The 23,122-nt window shown below is 49.2% G+C and overlaps 1 protein-coding gene across 3 annotated transcripts in view; it reads right to left on the bottom strand.

Moving 5' to 3' along the window:
• The window catches only part of Foxp1 (forkhead box P1), a 513,865-nt gene that overhangs the window by 274,203 nt on the left and 216,540 nt on the right, over nucleotides 1-23,122 (bottom strand). For 2 of the 3 annotated variants that reach the window (XM_047534814.1, XM_047534811.1), the window contains exon 3: nucleotides 13,838-13,898. The exons of the other annotated variant lie outside the window; for it this stretch is intronic. The gene's annotated coding sequence lies outside the window, so the exon portion shown is untranslated. The remainder of the gene's footprint in view (nucleotides 1-13,837; nucleotides 13,899-23,122) is intronic. 3 annotated transcript variants of the gene reach the window in all.

Raw genomic sequence — 23,122 nt, 5'->3', positions numbered from 1 at the left:
TAATAATAATGTTGCCATATGTCAACTGGGATGGAGAGACATTGGCAGCATATTCCTTAATTTAAAAAAATTCAGCATAATTCTGTTAAGATAAAACTGCTGTGTTATCTGCATCAAACTGATCAATGGAAAACATAATGGGAAACACAAAGGTAACTTAAAGTTTTCCACCCTCTACGTCATCTTCACATCTGACCCATGGGGCAGGTGCCATCACCGCAGTCCCCACCGCACTGATCGGGGGCACTGAGGGGCGACTTCAGGACCAGATCCCAGAACTGCCATCCAACCTGCCCCGGGCTGGTTCCAAGTCCACACCTCCCTGGGGGCAGGACAGGACAAAACCAGCCACCCTCCACCACAGCAAGTGAAGGGCTTAATTTTCCATAGAAATCCAGACCTGTTTTGAAAACACGGTGAGTGGAAAAGTACAGAGACAACAAAAGAGCTACCGCGTGGATCCAGAGAGAAGGCAGGGTGTGGTCCAGGCGCGGGGCACAGGCCCTAACCCCAAGTCCACTCTGACCTCCACCCCAGCTCCAGCAGCACCTAGACCAGGAGAGCCCGGGCAGGGCCGGGCAAGGGAAAGGAAGTGCACTTTCCTTTTAATTCAGGGGATGGACGAGAGCCAGCCCCTGGAGGGAGCAGGCCAAGGAGCGGAGGGCGAGGACGCGGCCCGTGCACCTCCCCGGAGCTCACTCCGGCGGCTCCCTACTTCACTCACGCACGGGAAGTGCTCCCTCCCAGGGCCAAGGGCTGTCCTCAAGCTCTGAGCTCGAAGCTGGACTGCTGGGCTTCTCTTGGCCTCTGGGACCATGTGGCTGAAGGATGCTGCCTCCCTAGGTGTGGGGCCAACAGGGAAAGGGCAGGCGCTTCCGGCACCCGGAGCACAGGACCTCCCTGATGGAGCCGCCCATGGGTGACACGGAGGCACTGAGGGCCTGGAGGTCAGTGAAGTAACCCGGCCCAGACCTCAGGAAGAGGGGCAGCCAGGCTGGCTCCTGTGCGGGAGCTCTCTGAAGATGGCTGTTGTCCCACTGTGAAGTGACAGGGCGACCCTCCCCTTGTTCAGAGGAGACACCCTCTGCTCTCTGGAGGACCTCTGCGCCCTCCCCCCTCAGGCTGTCCAGAGCAAGCTCTCCCAACGACTCGGGGAGTAAGGAAGAAACCCAAAGCATCAAAGCCCTTGTGACTAGGTCCTTACCTCTCACCCTGCATCAAGTCAACTCAAAATGGATCAAAGACTAGGAACCAGGCCAGAAGCCAGGCAACTCCTAGAAGAACAGGCAGGGTCAACGCTCCAACATACAGGCACACGCAAGGGCTTTCTCGACAGAACCCCGAAGCCTCAGGAAGCGATGCCAGGAATTAGTAAATGGGAAGGCATCAAATTAAAAAGCTTCTGCACAGCAAACGAAACAACTGGGAATGTGAAGAGGGAACCAGAGTGGGAGGAAAGCTGTGCCAGCTACTCTTCTGACCAGAGGACAATATACAGAGCATAGGAAAACCACTCACCCTCTCCAATAACCCAATGGACAAGTGAACGCACCAAATCCTTCTCAGAAGAAGAAATGCAAACGGCCAAGAAATATATGAAAAAAGGTTCAACATCATTAGCAATTAGGGAAATGCAAATCAAAACTACACTGAGATTTCATCTCACGCCAGCCAGAATGGCAGCCATCAAGAATAGGAATAATAAATTCTAAAGAGGATGTGGAGGACAAGGAACACTGTCACACTGCTGGTGGAACTGGAAGTTAGTACACCACTGTGGAAATCAGCAGGGAGGCTCCTCAAAAGACTAGGCCTGGGACCACCACAGGACCCAGCTAGACCACTGCTCAGTGTTTACCCTGAGGAGTTAAAGTCACCACACTAGAGTGACACAGGCAGGCCCCTGCTTACAGCTGCACAATTCACAACAGCCAAACTATGGAACAGCCGAGGCGTCCATCAATGGATGAACAGATAAAGAAAACGTGGTGGAGAGACACAGTGGAGACTTACTGAGCCATGAATATGAAATTATGGCATTTGCCGGAAAATGGGTAGAACTGGAGACCATTATGTTAAGAGAAGTAAGTCCAACTCTGAAGGTCAAGGGGCACATTTTTCTCTCACATGCGAAAGCTAGAGAAGAGAGGAAGAAATGCAGAGGGATAGAGATCTCATGAAACTGAAGGGAGATCAGTAGAGTAGAAGAGACCAGGGGGAAGGATTTGAGCTTTTTTTTCCAGTGTTAAGTTTCTTGATATTCTGGATATTAATTTTCTGTCAGAAGAGAAGTTGCCAAAGATTTTCTCCCTTTCTGTAGGTTTTTTCTTTGCTTTGTTAACTGATTCCTTTGCTGTGCTGAAGCTTTTTCATCTGATGCTGTCCCATGCACGGGCACTTAGGGAATGATACTGGCCAAGTTCCATCATGTGCAGATACCAATGTATCAATGAATCCCCCCATAGTGTGCAACCATAAGGCACCAGTAAAATATGGAAAAATAAAATGAAAAAAGTTAACAGTAAAAAATAAAGCCTTTGGTGAGTCCTGGGGTAACGGCCAACGGTCCAGGAGCCGCTCAATGACAGGATCCCATCCCCTTCCTCTCAGCTCCCCCACGCCTCCTCCGTGTCCCCACCCTGGCTGTTCCAACAATCATGAACAATTTTAAGAACAAACAAAACTTCTGGACCTCATTTGTCAACAAAAAAATGGAACAAGATAAAAATGAGATAGTTTTGATTTTTTTTCCTCCTATGATGTCACCAACAAAAAATTTGGAAACTCATTGTTAGCCAAGATCCACTGAAATAAACACCCCGAGCTGGAAAGAATGCAAGATGGCGCCCTGGGAGAAACAAGGTGGGGGTGTGGAGGATGCAGACGTCCCAGATGTGTGCGGTGGCTCTGTCCTCTAGAATCTACCCAGAGATGGAGATTCGGAGAAGCGTCTGTGTGTAGATATGCCCAGTACAGAAAAACTGGACACAGTCAAGTCTCAACACAATGAATGGTCAGATTTCTTTCTTTGTAAGGTTTTGTTTTTCTTTTTTGATTAGTCTGAGTCGTACATAGTGTTAGGGCTCATTTTAACATAATTACACAAGTAGGGAATGTAACTTGCTCTAATCCAGTCCCCAGTACTTCCCCTTTCCCTCCCCCAACGCTCTTCCGTTTTCTCCACTCTACTGAGCCTTCTGCTATTTACTTATAGTTTTTTTTGTTTTTTTTTTTTTAACTTACTGGCTGGTGGAGATACATAGAGCTGAGACTCACTGTGGCGTATTCACATACTACATAGGAGATTCAATCCCCAGTTCTTCCCTTTACACCTCACTTCTCTCTCTCCCTCAACCGCTCACCTGCCCCACTGGTCTCTCTTCTATTCTGAACAGTTAAATTTCATTATATCCAAAAGAACGACATTGAACACAGCCATTCACCACATCTTAAAGACACCTTCACGAAGGACTTCAGTTCCATTACCTGTGTGTACACTCAACCAAGAGAAAGAAGGGCCGGGGAATACTTACGCTGTCACCAAGGTCAGGATTCCGGAGTTCTTGGCCTTTATATGTGTCCACTTTCCTACCACCTAAAATCCCCTCTCCTGAGCTGGTTGTACAACTGCAATCGGGGGAAGAAACCCCGTTCGCGGAACTTCCCTTTCCATGGATGTCATGAACACAGAGCAGCATTGTGAGAGCTTCCCAACAAAATCACTCAATGGGAGCCCAACATCACTAAGCACGTCATGCCCAGGACGAAACAGGACGGCAACCCCATTCCAGAGCCTGAGGGAGCAGCATGGAAAGCACAAGCAGACTGCGGCAAGGAGCGTACAGCACTCCGGTGTCCCCCACCCAAATGGCCCTCAGCCACATGCGCCGGAGGGAGGCGCCCAGGGTGTCAATCATGAGCAGACAAGGTAGAGACCTCAGTCCTCAGGCTGCAGAAAACCAGGCTTCCAAAAATCTACAGTTACCCACCAGCAGGAGAATTCTAACTTGAAACTTGTTTGAAAGAAAAGCAAAAAAACAGAGTGGGGGGCCGTTTCAGGGAAGAGACAGAGGGCGACGGGGTCAGAGGGGAGGACGGAGGACATGGGAAGAGCGGGCATCCCCTGGGACCAGCGTCTCTCGCTGACGCTGTAATAATGAAATGCTTGTAAGTCCCTTAACACGGCTCGGAGAAAAAGACCATATAGGCAATGAGAGCCAAGAAGGACGTCCGCCCAAAAAGTCTACGTTGGAAAGTGTGTTGGGGTTTTCACTCACTTTTAAGTCAGATTGCAACATTTCCACTTGCTCTTGGCAGTGCATCAGAAAGGGCAGGAGGGGGCAGACGGAAGCAGGGACCAACTCCAAGCGCCCACGGCCGCTTACGCAGAGGCCTGCGATCCTCACGTCCTTCTCTGCAGCTCCATCTCATCATGGGTGAATCACGAGGCTCAGACGAGCAGGGTCTGACGTTCCCTGGGTCCCTCTGGGGCGACAGATCTAGGGACACCTGATGTCGGCAGGGCTGGGGTAACCACCACCAGGGGAGGGGCAGAGTCCCTGGGTCACAGCTCATCCTAGACAAAACCCACGCAGACGAGCTCCTAAGTGACCATCCCCTGATCAGTGAATGACTCCGCAGCATCAAGAGAGTCAATGTTCCACTCCAATGTTTGCCAGGGGAGCCACAGTGGAAATCAGCTGAGGGGCGTTTTGTAGATGTGACTACAGACCAAAGGATGGCTTTGCCCTGGGACAACAGAACGGCCAACGTTCGGGATCAGAAAGGAGGAGGGTGTGAACAGCTGACCCTGGAAACATCAAAAGTCCCCTTCTGCACCCTGCAAATCAAGTCGGGCAAGAAAACTTCCAGAGAGAATTCAGAGCAGAGAGAGAACATGCCCAGCAGCTCACGGTCAGGAAGCATTGTGGGCAGAGGCGATGTGATCCGTGCCCGGGAAGAGCCTCAAATCCATATGATTGTTATTTAAAAGCAGAGGGAGAAACTGACACCCCAACGTCCTCTGGAAAGGAGGTCAAGGGACTGTTCCTGGAGATGTCCAGGAGCTGGGCTGGCGGTCGAGAGCATCAAGGAGGAACCTAAGGACCCACCATGGTAGGAAGGACGACACACGGCCATGGTCACCGTGGCGGCCTCAAAGTTCAGACTTACACTTAGTAACTATTAACTGGGGGAAATACTCGTGACATCTTAAGGGCAAGAGCTGGAAATGAAAAGGGCGCACAAGATACCAGTGCAGATGACAAATCTCGATATAAAAACTAACCGCCGGACACGAAGAAAACATGGACCTCTTGAGGTCTGCACTGCTCTGCCCACCTCTCTGTGTCTTCCCATTTTAATTGGCATTTACAACTGCCATGAAAACAAAACAAGTTGAGCCGCTCGTTCCCAATCATCCTCAGAGAGGGACTGTGCCTGCGTCCCCCAGCAGCCTGTTAATGGCGCTCAGCACGCGCACACCCGCACGCGGCCTGTGCCTTGCCATTTCTGCCTACCGCCTCCTAGATGCTTCGAGACAGAGACCAAGGCAGAAATCCTGAAATGTTCGATGCTGTTTCAACCTTGTTGAACAAGCCAGAATCTTTGATGCTCTTAGTTAATTTGAAAGGGAGCTGAACCCATCAAAGACTACCCATATTAGTCTCAGCAGAGGTGACAGGCTGACGTGTGCTCCAGCTCAGACTGTGCTTTACTAATCTAGAGACCTCGCTAACCACACCAGGTTGCCAGCACCAGATGATTAAGACCAACAGATTCCAAGGTGAGGAATAAATGCACACACGCTCCCCCTCCCCACCTGTCCCCTAAGACCCAGATCAGCCGAGCCTCAGACCAGCCACGGGGGGACGGGGACCAAATGGCAGGATCCCTCAGTGTCTCCTCTTGGTGTGCTAAAGGACCCGCGCATCACAGGAGCGCGTGTGCGGACGGGAGCAAAGGGGACCTCCGTGAACAGGGTGCTGCTCAGGTGAGAGTCCTGGAAAACCCAGAGTCAGCCCTGCAGCAAGCAGAGGGCAGCGCAGGAAGTCAGGACACGACGCTGGATGGAGACGCGACTTACTGGGGACCTCGTGGCTTCGGAGTGGACAAGCCCAGTGGACACATGGCTGTGGCTGTGCCTTGGTCCTCCAGGCAGCAGGTCACCCAGCGGACGGCCCCTTAACACCTCTGGCTCACCAGGGTCTGGGTTTGCCTCCCGTCTCTGGCCTCTCCCTGCGGCTGCCTGTGATGGAACTTTTCGAAGGGGTCGGCGGTACACGCACCTGGCGCCCTCCTCTCCTGGCGGCACCACAGCTCCCTCTGTGCCTCACTCACCTGCTTACAAGTCCTCCGCTCACAGCTCCCTGCCTGGGACGGGGCCAGAGCTACATCTCCAAAGGCCCACCTGACGTCTCGATCTGGGGGACAATACGCAGAGGGAAGCGCCCACGTCCTCAGCGGCACCCTGGTCCCCTCCTGCTCAGCTGCCCCACGCTGCTGCAGCCCACGTTCCCCACCCTTCCAGCAGGGACAGCGTGAGCAGCCGCGGCTTCCGGCTGACCCTGCACTCTGGGTTCAGGCCACCACCCCGTCAGCCCTGCGGACACCGGGCATTCAGGACACAAGGCCGTGTGTCCCTGGACATGACTGAGAGAAGCGTCTCCCGCCGTCAGTCAACTCCAGGCTGACCAGATCTCACCCGCTGCCCATGGAGGACGATGAAGGGCCTCCCACAGGCCTCCCTCCTATGGACCCCATCCCCAATCTGTTTGCTCAACGGCTTCCAGAATCACACGTCGGAAGCACCCGTGGGTCGTGGCCTCCTCTGAAAGCCCCTCAAGGCTCCCATTTCACTAAGAGGACAGAGAGCCTTCGTCCCTGCTCCACGTGACCGGCCGCTTCTGCACACTGTCCTTACTCTGCCCCCTTGAAGGCCCTGCTTGGCGACTGGCAGACTCCTCTTCTGCAGAACTTCTCTCCAGGCTTCCTGGCAAGCCTCACCTGGGCCTGTACTTACAGAGGCAAGCCCTGCCTCTGAGCACTGGCCTCTCGTCCGCCTCTGCTCCTCGCCCAGCACTGACCTACCACCTGCTGTACGATTATGATGTCTCTCGGCCCACTCCCACCTTCAGAGCAAGGAGCCGAGGACTGGGAGCTGCTGTCCACTGCTGCGAGCCCGACATGGCCAGCAACGCCGTCTGATAGAAGTAACTGCACTGCTCCGGGTGTCACTGGGGCGGTATTTTTTAAAAAGTAAAAACATACAGCTGAACAGAACCCTCAACATGCAATCAGTGAGGAAAACTGGACACACATTTTACCTTCTTTTCTTCAAAGAAAGGCTTCAAAATACTCCCTGGACTTTATACTTGGAGTACATTTAGAGTCCTAACTAACCTTAATTCAGTATCCATAGGCGGCTGGTGGCTTCCAAACTGGACAAGGTAGGCCGAGCACACCTGATACGTGGCACACACTCAATAAGGACATAGAGAGCAGATGACCGCAAAAGGGCGGCCCACAGAATCACCCCTCGAAGACCGCTCAGACAGTGAGAAAGCATCCTCACAACAGAAAACGTGCTGATGTTTTCTTCCACTTTTTCGTGTGGTTAGTCTATTTCAGAACGGCCTTCAGTTCAGCCCGCTAAGTTCAGTCCCTGATTCACACGCTGGTCCCAATGCCCACGTTAAAAATCTCTGGCCTGAGTAAATTTAAAAGCACTCGGTCTGTGGTGAGTGGACCTCAGGACACTTGCTCTGCCCCTAGCGTCGGCTCTGGACTCTTTGAAAGGGAAACAGGACAATCACCAGAAGACCTGGGGGAGGCGGGCAGCTCCCGGGTACCCTGCCAACCCAAGGTTGCGAAGGTCGCCGTCCAGTCAGCAATGCGAGTTTGCTTTTTTAATTAAGTAATTTTATATAACTTACCACACTGTCAGGTAAAGCACAAAACGTAATTACCTGTGATTACACGCTACGTACCCGCTAACATACAAAATTCAAGGGGAGGGCAGCATGGCTTCCATACTTCAAAAAGACAGGGTTTGAACAGAGTAGAAAGGGCTCCTCTTTTTTCTCCCCACCGCCCTTTATTCAAAGGCCGTAGAAATATGTCTAATAGTCCTGATCAGCCAAAGGGAAGCACACACACACGATTAATCTTCGTTTTATGACTACAAAATGCCAGTCAGCAGCAGTCTTTGGAGAAGATTCCACAAACATAAAATCCAGACTCAGCACTGGGTGGCAGTCTGCCTGGGAGCACGGCCCCATGCGGGACGGACCCCAGGAGGGGTGCCATGTTCCTCTGCCATGCCAGGGTCCCTGGACCCCAGCAAAGAAAGGTAATATTCCCAGGTCTCTGCTGAGAGGGTCAGCTGCCACCTGACAGGAGGACTTCCTCCCAAGACACTCAAGGTGAGCAGGTGGGAAATTCCCGCCCTCAGCAGACAGAACCACGGAAACACCATTTTCGAAACCAGTTGGTTCTTGGTTTGGTCTTTTTGACTGTTCACTGAACAAAATATGGTACTTGATGACTGCTGCAAATATCGTCTCTACTACTAGATATGGCTTCAAGTACATTTCAAACACAGGGCTTCTGCTGGAAAACCAAGTCTATTGAGCATATTTCTCTGAAAATCAATATTTAAAAATTTTTTTCTTTGAAACTAGCATTCAAAAAGAGACAGCCCTTGTTTACAGAGTAACTTAGTTTAGCATTATGGCTAGCAATGTTTAAAAACAGCCAACTTAAAATGCAAACATTTAAATTCTGAAGTTTAACTGTTGCGAGGCCACGAGGGTCCCATGGAAATATGTGTGGCATGAGGAGCAGTCCCCTCACCGCTACGACAACTCCAGATCATTGTTCCATTAAGAACTCTCCAGGATTTAAGAGGTTGAGGCTTCCACATGCCTTGGATGGGCCTTGGAGATGCCTTAGGACTGCTAAGAAGCAGCCAGGCACAAGGGGACTCAGATCCCACGATCCATTTACAAGAAACACCCAGAGTAGGTAAATGCGCAAGGATAGAGAGCAGCCGTGTGCTCGCCAAGGGAGGAGAGGAGGCTGAGTTACTCCTAACTGAAACCAGGCTGTCTTTCCAGGGTGACACAGTGTTCTAAACCCAGTGACACAGTCGCCAGCTCTGTGAACGTACCGACAACCACTGCACAGCACGTGTACTTTAGCTGGGTGCACTGTGTGCTCTGGATTCTAACCCCGTAAAGCTATGACCAAAAATTAACTTGCCTGGTAACATTCACAACGGCACTGGTGACCGTGTGGGGGAATCAGGAGACTCCCTCAGCCTCCCCGGATGCTGAAGGACACAGTCCCGACAGCCACGTCCCCGCTCCCTGAGTCCGCCCCCTCTCAGGGCACCCATGGCTGACCGGTCCCAACACCCCACGCTGCATCTTGGCACCCACCAGAGAACCACCGACGAAGAACTAGCACAGTGTCCCGGGGGCTGCATCTGGGGCGCAGGGAACGGACCTCGGGACTGGACCCACACAACCAAGAAGCCTCCCGCAGCCGCGCTCCTGAATCTGCAAATTCCTCCCAGGCCCCTCGCCACGCAGCAGCCCTCGAAGCTTACGAAGCCATGTCACCATGACCTCAAAACTTAGATGCCAAGAGGCGAGACGTGTACATTGGTCAAGTCTTGTGCTTAAAAGGAAGCTGCCTGCTAAGACTGCAGCAGGGAATGGCCGCAACCGAGCATCAGACACACAAAGGAGGGAGGAGAGCCGGACACAGAGAACCTGCCCAGCCACCCAGCCTGGCCAGGCTGCAGAGGGAAGCAAACTTCTGCTTCCTTTAAGCCACAACACGTGGGTCTCTACCCTGTTATAAACTGGGCGTGGGGGTGTTGTGTGTTTGGGGGCCAGGGAGCATTTCAGTGCTTAGTTATGCTGGGTGACTGTCATGACAAGGTCCTGGGGAAACTCATGGAGACTTTCTCACAGAGTCTTTATCACAACCTCACGAATTAACAGTCACAGAATTCAAATGCTGCACCTTTTGACCATTTTAAATAGTTAGGTTGCAATTGCTTATTTACTTATTTATTTGTTTGTTACTGGGGATTGAACCCAGGTGCGCTTTACTGGTGAGCTGTGAGCTATACCTCACCACTTTTCAAAATTTTTAAACTTTTAAGACAGGTTCTCAATAAATTGCTTAGGCTTTTCTCAGGTCGGCCTCAAACTGGAGATCCTCCTGCCTCAGCCTCTGCCATCACAGGGAGAAGAGGTGGTGGCCGCCATGTCTGACTAGAATTGTCACTCTCATTAACAATTGGACCATACAAATACACACTTTCAAAGGAACCAACAATTTACATTTTAAATAACTGGGGAACATTTTTCACCAAGAAATTACATGTAAGACACACTGAAGCATCTAGCACGGTTTCCTGGCTCTATCCCCAAACCACTCAAGTTGGGGTGCAGGAGAGACTGCAAAGATTAAACTCGACTCTAGATTGTTTTAACTTTCTCACAAATAAGTTAACTACTTAGAAAATGAACCAGTATGTATCACGTATAACTACTCACATGGGCTTGATCACTGTCAACTCTCCATGCCAGTAAGGATCAAATATGAAGTGATAAGTTTTGCAAACTGGGTTGGTTTGAATTTTTAGCAACATGTCTGTGGGTGAACTTTCTATGGTGGGAAAACAGGGACGCATGCCACATAAACCTTTGATACACCAACAGGTCACAGCGGGCAGCCACCAAAAATGTCAAGGTCATCGTTATCAGAATGAGTTCTCTCTGTTTCCATCTTGATATTCAAGATGACCCTGGGCAGGTTACTTATCACCTAGGGGCCACTCTCCCTGTTTGTAAAGTGGGGATTATAGCGATGGCCATTTCCCTCTTGGGAATGCCAGCCTCGGGAACCATTCCACAAAGCGCTCAGAGCTGCTCGCAAGAAAACTGTCCTCTCACTACCAACCGTGCTGACTGTGATTCATGATTCTTCAAAACTGTGAATCTAAGTTTTTAAGTGGCTTGCCCTGCTTTTCTGAGTTCGCGGGGCCACTGGAAAGCACATACGCAGCAACTCCCAGTCTGCCCGGGGCACGTTTATTTGCATTAACATGGATGGGCACGGTATCTGCTGAAACTTCTTGCACCTGAAATACACGTCAACCGTGCTGTCGAAGACGGGCTGCTTCTGGTCTCATCTTTTGCCGACGAGCAAGATCTTTTGTTCGATAAAGACTGCCTCATCAGAAATAAATGTCAACCATGATCCTCACTTTAAACATATTTTTTATTTACTATTTCTAGCAAAGTGTTTTTCTCTTACTGTATATGAGAGATCAAAAGAAAGCAGAATTTGTCTCTGAAAGGTCCTTGAGTGTAAAGGTGAAATTTACATGAAATTTTATGTTGAATCTACAAGCCCTAACTTATTGGGGAAAAAATAAAAGAAAGAAAAGAAAAGAAAAAAGAAAAGAAAAGAAAAGGAAATTGAAATTTGGGTTAAAACAGAGATGGAACGGATAGGGTAAAAGAAAAGAAAAGTAATAAAATATTGATTGTGAATAGGAAACAATGAAGACTATGTATAAAGAATAAAAACAAAGACAACAACTAAAAGCAGAAGTTGGTGAACACAACAGAGACTGGGCGAAACCTCTGAGGTCCGCAGCAGGCAGGTCAAAGAGAGAAACCGTGAAGTCTTGGTAGTCAGCTTTCTTGCATCATAAAAGGAAGTGTCAGGGAAAGCAGATATTTTTAGGATCCAGAAATTTGACAAGGGGTCCTTATTTGCAGGATGCTGCATGATATAACAGAGCATGCTCGCAGGGGTAATTAAAAAGAACACAGGCTTTTATGCATCTCTGTCAGTGGAGGCTAATGACAAATTCCTAGAAGCTTTTGTGTCAGATTTTCCCTTGAGCCATGGTATTTTTTTAAGTTTGAACAACATCGTAGATTCAGGGGGAAAACTCACGTCTCCACTTTAAGGTGGTGGGTTACGACGTGTGGCTGTCCTAAAGATACCAAGTCAGAAGAAAAGTAACTGGCTCGCAGGGGACATGCAAGGGCCTACTGGAGCTGTGTCCATGGGGGGCTCTCAAGCTCAAGGGCATTTCCAGCTCCGTTTGACCATGATTCTTAGTGTCACCTGTAACCCTGGCCAAAGGCACAGGATAGTTAAGCTCCTGGCAGGGTTTTACACGGGGAGCATCTTGGCTTAAACTGCTCTGAGGGATCCCAGCGAACAGAGACAGCCAAATATGCCAGAGCTGCAGCAGGGGCCTAGTCTGAAAGGCCCCCGAAGCTGAAAATATTTACGAGCTGGTCCTTGGCAGAAAAAGTTCCCTGCTTCCTGATACGGACTACTGGAATCCAGTGTCACAGCCAAGGAAAGCGCTTTGCCAACATCTTCTGCTGCTCGATGTGCCCAAAGAGCGTCTGGGACCAATTCCTTCTGCAGTGTAGCATCTGAAGCAGACGTGTCCTCTGTGCAGGACGATCGGTACTTCTTGCAAAGTTTTCATTAACCACGGAGTGAAATGCGGCGATTCTACATTTATTTTTGTCCAAATCGAATAAGTGAGAATTCAACTATAAAAACAAACGGGCAGGTGAGTCGTGCACACCTGTGACCCCAGCAACCTGCAGGCAGAGGCAGGAGGATCTCCAGTTCAAAGCCGAGTTCAGCAACTCAGCGAGGCCTTGTCTCAAAATTGGAAAAATAAAAAGGGCTGGGGATGTAGTTTAGAACTCGAGTAGCACCAAGGAAAAAGAATTCATACCCTACACATTCTGGAACCAATCTTATCCCTGGGTGACATTAAAAACAAAACTGACCCAACAGCTTTCACATTATGAAAGTTCTATTATGAAACCACCTTCGACTAAAGAGTAAGAAGTCTGTATCTTACAAATACATGTCTTCCATTTAGAAAATCTGAGCAATGGTTTCAACCAGGCCGGCAAATAACCTGTTTTTAAGCAGACACAGACCTATGAAATCAAATGGAACTTATTAAAGTGCCAAAAATTAAACATGAAACAAAGATGCTGCTGCTTGAAAAAGAGCAGACATCCAGACAGACCCCAAGATGATCCTGCGGGAGGCGGTCACCGCCCTTCGCTGGGGGACTCTCTGAAATCAAGAAGCTACACAGCAGCCAAGACCATTTTAACCTGAGTACTTTACTTCATCTCCCCCCTCCCCGCAAAAAAAGTGATTTTGAGAAAATTAAATTTGGCTCTGATTCATCAAGCTACTTGAGTCTCTCTGAAAACTTCTAATTTTGAAATCAGGTCCTCATTTGATTTTCAAGCAAGGTCATGAGAACAGGGCAGCCAGAGCCGACATTCCGGGCATCGACCCCACACTAGGGTGTGACTGTGGCTAGGGTGCCCGACTCTTGGTTTCTGAGAGATGGTGATTGTGGAGTGGCCAGCTGAGCATCAGCTGGACGGCAGGACACCAGCACAGAACAGGGATATCCGCCACTCTTGCCTGCAGTGGGCCAACCTTGGGAATCGGCACTGCACGGCCGGAGCGCTCCTTTCCAACAGGGAACCCTCCACAGCCCCGGGCAAAAAAGTCAGGTTCAACGGGAAAGTCTGATCATGTTTGGGGGAAGAAATATGAATCTGTGGACCATTTTTGAAGGTTCTAAGATTTAAAAAAAAAAAAAAAAAGAAAAGAAAACATGCCACATACATAATCATACAAATCAATACATGCACGTTTGACAAATAAAGATCAGAAAGCAACCGAGTTAAAACGCCAGGAAGGCGAGAGGTACAGTTCTATGAATTCCACTGATCGCATTTGCATTTACCTTTTTTGGCTTCTGTAAAGCAATCTTCAGTTACAGTCACCTCAAAAGGTCACTTGTCACCCTGAAAACAAGAGAACATCAGAATCTGAATGTCGGAGAAGTGGTAACCACCTGAGCACAGGACAGACACGAGCCACACAGGAGGGAAAACAGCTTTGCCAGACCCAGGAGTCCACGCGTCTGGACCACAGGCCGCGAGTTCTTCCCAACAACAGCATCAACGTGGGTGGAAAAAGAAAGGGGAAACGCTTCGAGTTTTGCCTGGGAACCTTTCCTGGTCTTGTTGTCTATCAGCTTATTTCTGTGTGGAAGAGTGCGTGACTCTTGGGTCCTTGCTTTGGGAAACCGGCCTGCTGCTGAAGGTGGCTGTTTGGGGAACATCACAGCATCTCCCATTTCATTAAAGCAGAGGCTTATTTTTTTTTTTTTTCTCCTCGTTGGGAAAGAACTCATTCTTGTGGACAAGATGCTTTATGCCACTTTGGACCTTTCAAAATGAATAAAAGCACCGTGGGCCTCCATTTGAGGAGGGTTGGGGGGTTAATGACTGGGGAAATCTGCTCAGACGATGCTTTCCACTATGCCTCGATCTACCAGATCTACGAAGCTAAGTGAAAATGCTTCCTGTCACATGAAATAAACAGTGGCAATCAGGCCTCCTAAAACACATGGGGCACGTGTCACCCCACACGACTGGCATCTGCCTGCTCCCCTGTGCAAAGCAGCGTGGGGTCCCTATGAAACATGAAGGCTGCCTCTTTCTGCCCATGAACACACGGTACCAAAAAAAGGAAAACTGTGCTTGTTCATTTAGATCAAGTCACCGGCAGGGTACCGGGCTCAACCCACCGCCACTGACCATGTGCTCACATGATTTTAAGATAGAGATCAGTTCATCATTTTACGACCACGTTACTATCCCTGCACTCACTCTTCAGAACAGCCTGTAATGAAGTGGTTTCAGTTTTGTTCGAATACATCCCTCCTGGTCCTCTGCTGCCAGCCCTCAGTGTGAAAGGCAACATCACCGCGGAGAGGAAAAGCTCCTTCCACCAGGGCTACGAATTTTAAAGCGGCACTTTGGTGTGTACCATCTCTGAGGAATTGATCTCAGGCCAATTTATGACATTTCCCCCAGCAAGTCTAGGCAGATTCTTGCCATTCAGATTGGAAAAAAAGATGCAGGCTCTGAGTGAAATCATCATTTTCGTGTTTATCGTAAGAGGAAATTGGAGGTTTTCACCATAAATGTTCACCATTTGGGTGGGGGAAAACCCTCGTTGAGGGACTTGAAATTACTATTTTGCAACCTGCCCCAACCCGAATCTTTTTTTGTTTTTACACAAAACAATTCAGATTGAAAATGAAAATCGTGCGCGTTGCTGCTGATGAACATCCACAGGATGGGTGTCTCCAGGACAGGGAACTGCGGAGGTAGCCCTCGGGTCCTTGAGGTGCAGGAGAGGGGACATGGCAGTATCACCCCAGGCCATCAGCGCCCCCTCCGAAGGCAAGCCGCGTCCTCACCAGGACACTACCGCCACTCATCACGGCTAACCCCCAGGGAGAGCCAGGGACTGGCAGGCCGCTGGCGATTCTCAGCAAGCAAGCCCTGTTCTCCGTTTTCCTTGAGGTGTTCTCCAACGCAGGCGCCGAACTCATCTGTATGTTTATCTGTGGAGCCGCGTCTCTTTCTGCATGTTTGGCAGTCGGACATATCGTACTAGACTTTGCAATGCAGATGAGATTTGCTATCACAGAGGCCTGGCAAACAACTGGACCTCATTAAAATTTAATTTTTGTTCAAGAAAAAATTGCTGAAAATGCCTACTTTGAATAAAGTTATCTCTGAGCAGCCTTCGACTGTTTCCAGGTGGTTCCAGGCCCCTTACTTCCACCCACCCACCTGTCCACGGCAAGACCTGTGAAGCACAGACCAAAAACCGAAGCCGGTTCACCTCGGATTTTGTAAGTGTAATGTTACCCTTGGAGAGTCAAAACAAACAAAAATAGAACCAGAAAATCATACAACTCACCCTCAGGTGTGGACCACGAAAGCAACACAAAATTGGCCACATTTAATCTTCACTTATACCTAAGAAATTGGCAGTGCAGTATAAACTGTTACATTAATTTTAATGCACGTGCATATTTGACCATCCATTAATGTATTTCTGCGGCATTTTTAGGAAAAGTATCCATTAGGCAAGGAATCTAAAAAATATTTTTCTAGCTTTGCTAAGATTAATAGTTCAACAGCTGTTTGCCATCATGCTAAATTAAATGAAATATGTCAATATAATAGACAAGAAAATTAAGGGGAAGTACTGAGGCCTGAGTTGGCATCCTTACAAGCTCAGAAGAATAGGAAATCAACAACTAGAAGAAAAATCTGCATTTCGTGTTTTTTTTTTTCCCCAAAACATAAAACTTCCGTTTCCAAAACTATATTTGCCATTTTTCAGTCACTTTGACTGATCAAATAAAACAACTATTTACCTGTATGTTTCCTGGCACTATGAGTACCAGGACTAAAATTAAAACAATTATGTAAAGCTTTTAAGTTGAAAAAAAAAAAAAAAAGATTAGATGGAATATATTCCTCTCCAGCCCACTTGTCTTTTAAAAAATGCTATCACCATACAAATTGCATTTTTTCTTCTCTTTTTTTCAGTTTCCTACTGGTTTTAGGTGCACAAGTGAGCAGGATATGATAAACAGAAATTACTGATTTTCCTTTATGTCACTCACTCTCTGGAACAGTTGAGATGCTGTGGACACACGACTTGGCCCAGGGCCTCTGCATGATGAACTGCAACGGGACCATTTACCTGGGCCTATGTGGTGACCACAATGGCCAGGAGAAGAGACCACACCACAGCCCCCCCCCCCGGGTCAGAACCCTCCCGCTGCCCTGAGCTCCGCCCACCCTCTGCATCAAGAGCCTGCTCTGCAGCGCCCTGACCACCCTCCCTGGGCACATGTTCCCCTCCTCAGATCATCCCATACGTGACAAGCCCTGCCAAGCGACATGCCCTGCCTGGAAGGAGGCTCAGGTCAGACTGGAGATCCCTCGCCACCTGAAACCAGCTGCCAGAGTGCTTCTCCCATTAAGAGTACTAGACGTAGAGGATGTGCTTCTACGTCACAGCATTCCACGTCACGTGGCAGAGTTAGGCAGGGTGAAGGAGGACCAGCAGGCTTCACCTCCAGCTTCGGCCACGCCAACCCTGGCTGGGAACCCAGGCTGAGCGGTCCCACCCGGGGCACGGAGACCGGCAAGCCAGCCCTGGTCCCCGAGGCGGGCCGAGCGGCAGGCCTGGGAACCTGGTTCCCATCACCCTCGGGCCTCCGGATACAGGGCACAGACTTAATGTGTGCAAATACGTCCAAACGGGCCAGTTTCCAAGAGCCGGGTGCCTCTTTAAGGAACGAGTCTTAACTCATCCCGGGCTTGCTTTTCAATGATTTCTTAGAAAACAGCAGGAGAGCAATGCAAGGTTGAGGAGTGGAAAAATCAAGACCCAAGGTGACTTCAGCTACCCACCCGAGACAAGGGCATCCACTCAGATCTCCACTCCAGAGCGCTCTCCACACCTGTGTGACGTCAAATAGAGGGTCAGGTGCACAGGAAGAGGGAAGGAGAGAGAGAGGGGGAGAGGGAAGAACTAGGGCGAACCAGGGGAGAAGAGAAGGGCCAGGAGGACGGCGGACCAGGAAGTAGGGCAGCAATGGCCGCGGCCCAGGTCTCCAGCCAGAGGCAGGGACGCCCCTGGGCTGTGACACAGGACCACGCTATTTCCTTCTTGTCGCCATCAAAGAACGTGCCCCTTAGGCTCACCGACTCCCCAGCTTCCTCCCACCCTGCTGACAACCTCTGCTTCCTGCTCCCAGCTCTCTGGGACCTTCACTAACCCACGGGGCCTGACCTGGGTGTCCCTTCTAGAGACGGAGACCTCCAGCTGTGGACCCCAAGCCGGCCACTGGGTAGGGGAGCCCGGGCCAGGCGGGCCCCGGGAACACTGCCTCGCCCTCCGGGGAAGGGGCTCTGCTCTCCCTCCCCAGCCCCAGCCGGAGCCCTGGCCGCGGCCACGTGACGGTGCTGCACAGGTACCCTCTGCCAGCCTTCCCCAGGTGAATTCCCAACAATATCTGCTGTTTTGCCTTTGAAGCCCTAACAAAGCCTTTGTTTTAGATTTACCTCCAGTGTGCAATAAGAGTTAATAATCAAATCCATCCCAACCCCCACAAATGTTAAACAGAAAGATAAAAGAAATGCAAATAGCTATTGTCATGGAAAGTTAAAGTACCTGTCTGTATTTTTAAGTGAAAACTATTATCTCTATCAATCAAAATTTAAGAATACAATAGCGCTAATCACAGAAGGCAACTCTGACGGAGTTACTTTTCCTCATAAAAAAGAGTATTTTTCCTCTTAAAAAACGAGGATAAAAGTCACATACTTACAATTAGAGCGAGTATTTGTAATTTATTATTAAAAACCTTCACCAGCCTCACTGTTAATATGCCTCTAAGTCTCTAGACTGACTTGTGCCCAAGAAGACCCAAGTCACCACATATTTTAATAAGATTGATGAAATTTTATTTAAATTCTCCCAGTTTCCAACGTGCGGGGGAACAGCACACTCTTCTGTTGAAAAGAGTTACTCCGGCGGAGCAGCAGTTAAGTGGGAAGCAAGACTGCTGGCCAGGGCAGCTCCCACCCGGAAACAGCTTCAGGGTACCGGCCTCCCTGACGGCTGCCTCCTGCCTCGAGGCCTCCCGGCCTCTCCTTTTGGAAACGGTAAACATCTGCCCTCCCGAAGGGAGCCGAGCCGCCCAGCGCACCCCAGAATGATCCAGGCCCACAGCACAGCGATTTCTGAGTCTTTTTTAATTCACTTTTCTAAGCTCTCATGAGCCCTGAGTGGGGTGGTTTCTAAAGACTGTACCAGAACAAAAAATAGCAAGACCCCAGATAGTAAAACAAACAGCTCAAGATTAAAATTCCTAGAGCAAACAGTGAAGCCGGGCTGCCATTACCAGACAGCCTGGATGGATGTCTCCTCAGCCACGGGGCCAAGAGGCTGTCACTTCCCCGGCAAGATCAGATTCCTCCCGTCTCCACCGCCTCTCCCAGCACCGTGGCCAACGTCTCTAGTGTGCTATTAATATCGGGGAAGAGGCGACTCGATTCCCACAGAAGAAAACCCTTCCCACTCCGGCAGGGACCTCAGGGAGGGGACCCGGCAGCAGCGGACTTTGGCCACCTTCTCGACAGTTGGGTCCTGCACACTGTCTGACGGCTTCAGCAAACAATGGCAGTATTATCTGCAGGACAGTCACCCAACAGGATTGTGAGGACAAAGAATAATAAAGGCGCTCGACCTCTTTCTCTTCCCCTTCTTGTTTCCTCCAGGTCCCAGAAGCCTCCCTCTGCCACCCCGAGTCGCCAGCTTCCTAAGAGGCACCTGTACTTGTCTGTCGGACGCGGGCAGCCAGCAGCCCGGGACGCAGGGCAGCTTTGGGAGGCACCCGCGAGAGCAGAGTGGCCTCCCAACCTCTGGAAAATGAAAGAAAAGCAGAGGCGAGGCCAGGGGACTTACCGGCTCATGGTGAGGAGGCAGGCCTGGCGGCAGAGCACTTCACAGGGAAGAAAGTTGAGACTTTGTAATGGAGAAACTCCAGGCACGTGAAGCCCCCGGCTCTGGGGCTCCCTGGCTGGCGGCAGTGTGGGGAAGGACTGGAGGTATGTGGCTAAACACAACAAAGCCACTGCCTTACTCTAGATTAAATATGCAGGAAGAGGCCCCTTTGCATAAACACAAACACTCGGCAAATGAATAACTGGCTCAATCAGTCGCCCGCTGAGCCTTCTACCTGTCCTCCTCTGATGGGAGACACTGCCTGTTCCAGGGGCCGCGGAATGGGAGACAGCTAAATGCTATGTTGCTGTAATAACAATTAAAATAAATTGCTTTCGTTAGTAATTAAGAATTCGCTCATGAGGGGTGGCGGGGGAACCATGCTACCTTATTCCCAAGTGCTCAGGGAAGCAATGACCCAGGACCTGCCACTGGAGTTGTGAATTTTCCCCAAAACACATCCCGAGAGCCTGCCTTTCAAGTCTCCAACACTCAAGAGTTTTAGACAATCACACAGCTCTGTCCCAACTTCAGGTCACAGACAGACTTCTTGTTTCTGCTCTGTCACATTATGATCCAATCTCTGGGAAGTCTGAGCAAAGACATACTTGTATACATTTATAAAATGTACAGGTATGAAATCCACATGTACATACATGTACACACGTGTGCGTACAGACACACGCATGATGTGCCCACACATCTAATTAAAGATAATAGACACACAAAGTGCCACTCTTCAGTGTATGAATCATGTAAGAAAAATTCTGCGAGTTTTCCCCAAAATACGTCCCAAAAGCCTGACTTTCAGGTGTCACCGATCCATGACCACCCATTTAAAAACATCACCCACATATTAGAAGGGATGCTTTTAACTGAGTGGCCTCAACCACTTATAATTTCAATTAAATAACATAATTACCATCAACAATTTTCTCCATTTCAGCAGAAAATATGCCATACCTCAGTGTAATCTGTCCTTAGAACCCAGGAATTAGTGGTGGGGCCTGCCCACCGCCTTTTCCCAACTTGTGGGACCCACACACTGATCCCTTATTCTCTGTGGCCCTGCTACATGCTGGTCTTCGTAACGTCATTATTTTTTAATAAATGATTTTGATTGGAGTATCAATATGATCAGGATGTCTGTCTGCATTTCCAAGGCCACATAGAACCTGGGTACACCACTGGGCTGTGCCACAGGATGTGCCACCTTATTGCTACAGGGTAGCACAGGGATCCTCCCGCCTCAGAGCAGGCCTCTGAACTGCCTCACCAAGTGAAATAAGGCAGCTTTTTATCACAGAAGCAAACCCTGCTGTCTGCTGGTGATATCCTTCTGCCACCAAAGTAAAAGATGGGCACCGGAAAGTTGTTGAAAACAATTTTGCCAACTGACCAAACACCCTACTTCAAAACCAACAAGAAAACTGCACTTCGCCTGGGATGCATGCTGAAGAAAAGAGAAACAAAAGATTCCCAAAGCCCCAAAGAACCAAATGTGGGTCCTCTGAGAGGGGCCCTGTGGAAGCTAAAGATGCCCGCTCTGTCCCCTACTTTGCCTTGGGGTGACCTTCAAAAGAGGGTGTTAGATGGCTCAACCCCACGAAGACAGAGATCTAACCTTGACGCAAACAAGCCACAGAACAAAATTTAATCAGCAGATCACCGTGAAAAAGCCTTTGTCCATCCCCACGGAGCAGCTAATGACTGTTTTGGCAGTTCTGGGGTATTTCTACTTCCCGGTTCATCCCTATCGCGCGCTGGTCCAGCAGCTAATGGAAGAGCTGTTAGTGGAACCCGATAGTAAGGCTCCATCTCGCGCTAACCTGGACGCCACTGGACGTATTACACGATCACAGGACGTATCGAGTTCCATAGGTAGCAGATACTGCGCGCCCAATTAATATTTTAATGACAGTGAAAGAAAGACCACGGGCCAGCCAAGGGGTCCGTGCCTTGCGGCAAGCTAGGCTCCCGGCGGATGGGGGCCTACTATGGAGCAGACACGGGGACCAGGCCCCAAATCCCCATGTGAGCCTTAGCTGCTGAGGGACACGTACTGATGCGCAGTCAGATGTCACGCAGACGCCAGCGCCACTGCGGTAAGCCTGAGAGCAAAGTCAGCGGAGGACGGGGCAGGGGGCGCCTTCGCAGAGAGACCTCCAGAAAATAAGCAGGGTGTACAGTTTCAAAGACTTCAGACAGACATCTCATTGTTCAAGCCAATTATCAGCGGAAAATAATAACAACAGATGGATTCAGAGTCGCTGACTTTTCATATGCACTTCATCTCGGCGGAACAGATGATGAAATGCGAGAGCTATCTCAGAAAGGCAAAACATCTTGCAGTAAAAGAACGCCACAGTCCAGATGGGGACCTTCCAAGGCTGCTGATTATCTTCCTGTAATGTTGTAAGATAGACTTACGAAAACATTTCAAGAACTGATCAGATAGGATGCGCACAATGGCTTCATTATTGGAAAGAGACACCTCAGCGCTGGGACTAACCCCGGCAGAGATTGCAATAAGGTCAGGACTCCAGGTTTCCTGTTTTCTCATCGGGGACTGCAGGTTCCAGCTAAAACTGCAAGGCTGTGTTCCACAGGAGAACAAACCATCGCCCAAGCATTCTCCATTTCTGCTCTTCTCTCATTTGAGCAGAGGAGAAAAGATACCGTGGGACTGTAAAAGGACATTACATTATCCTCCAGCACGCCGTCGTGACGGGAGAGGGGGGAAATAACTCCAAAGCAATTCCTCATTAAAAGCTCTCCACGATAAAAGATCATCCCTTACGTGCAGCTAAAACATGTTAAATACCCCTAGCCACCGCTGATTGCAAAAGATCATTTGCTTTTAGTAGGAAATAAATATAAATTTCGGGGGTGGTATGAGAAACAATTCTAATAAATGCCAATCAAAGTTCAGGCAAAACCCATCACCCGATACTAACCCACTGACTCTCACCGACTTAATACCACCAAGGGAGGTTTGCTGGTAAAACCCAGCGGTAAACCACAACCTGAGACCCTGCCAAAAGAAAGGGAGAAAGTTAAATCTGTCATCAGATAGGCCTCGTTCCCACTGGAGTGACTGTGTCTCAGATCCGTCTCCTTCTCTATCTCCATCCATCCGTCATCAATTCCACATTCATCATCTCACAAAAATCCTTCTCTGAACTGACTTAAAATATGGCTGAAGTCCTGTGCTAAGAAAAAAGAAAAGCTGATCCTTCCACTATTTACTAACATACTTGACATTTAAAAAATATTTTTATGAACACACGGTTGACTTCACAAGTTTATAATGTAAGTTAAAAAAAAAAAGGAAGAAAGAAAGAAAAAAGAATCCCTCAGCAAAGGCTTTTCTTTCAAAGTAGTCTGACAAAAGTAAATTCGTAGCAGAACACACAGGCACGGAGAAAATATCGCCAATGGCAAAATTCTGCAACTGCTTTAAGAAGCAAACAAGAACACAAAGGATGTGTAACGCAACCATCTGCCTCTCCTCATACGGTATCAATGCCTCAACTTCATCCCCACCCCTAAGCAGCCCACTCCAACGCCACAAAACCAAATGGCTCTGCTTATGTCTCCTGCACACGGATCCACAACGCAGTCAGGATGCAGAAGTTGA

Source organism: Sciurus carolinensis, chromosome 19 (genome assembly GCF_902686445.1).
Source record: "Sciurus carolinensis chromosome 19, mSciCar1.2, whole genome shotgun sequence".
Classification (NCBI taxonomy): domain Eukaryota; kingdom Metazoa; phylum Chordata; class Mammalia; order Rodentia; family Sciuridae; genus Sciurus; species Sciurus carolinensis.
Note: the sequence above shows the minus strand (reverse complement) of the source record. Positions and strands in the feature narration are given on the sequence as shown.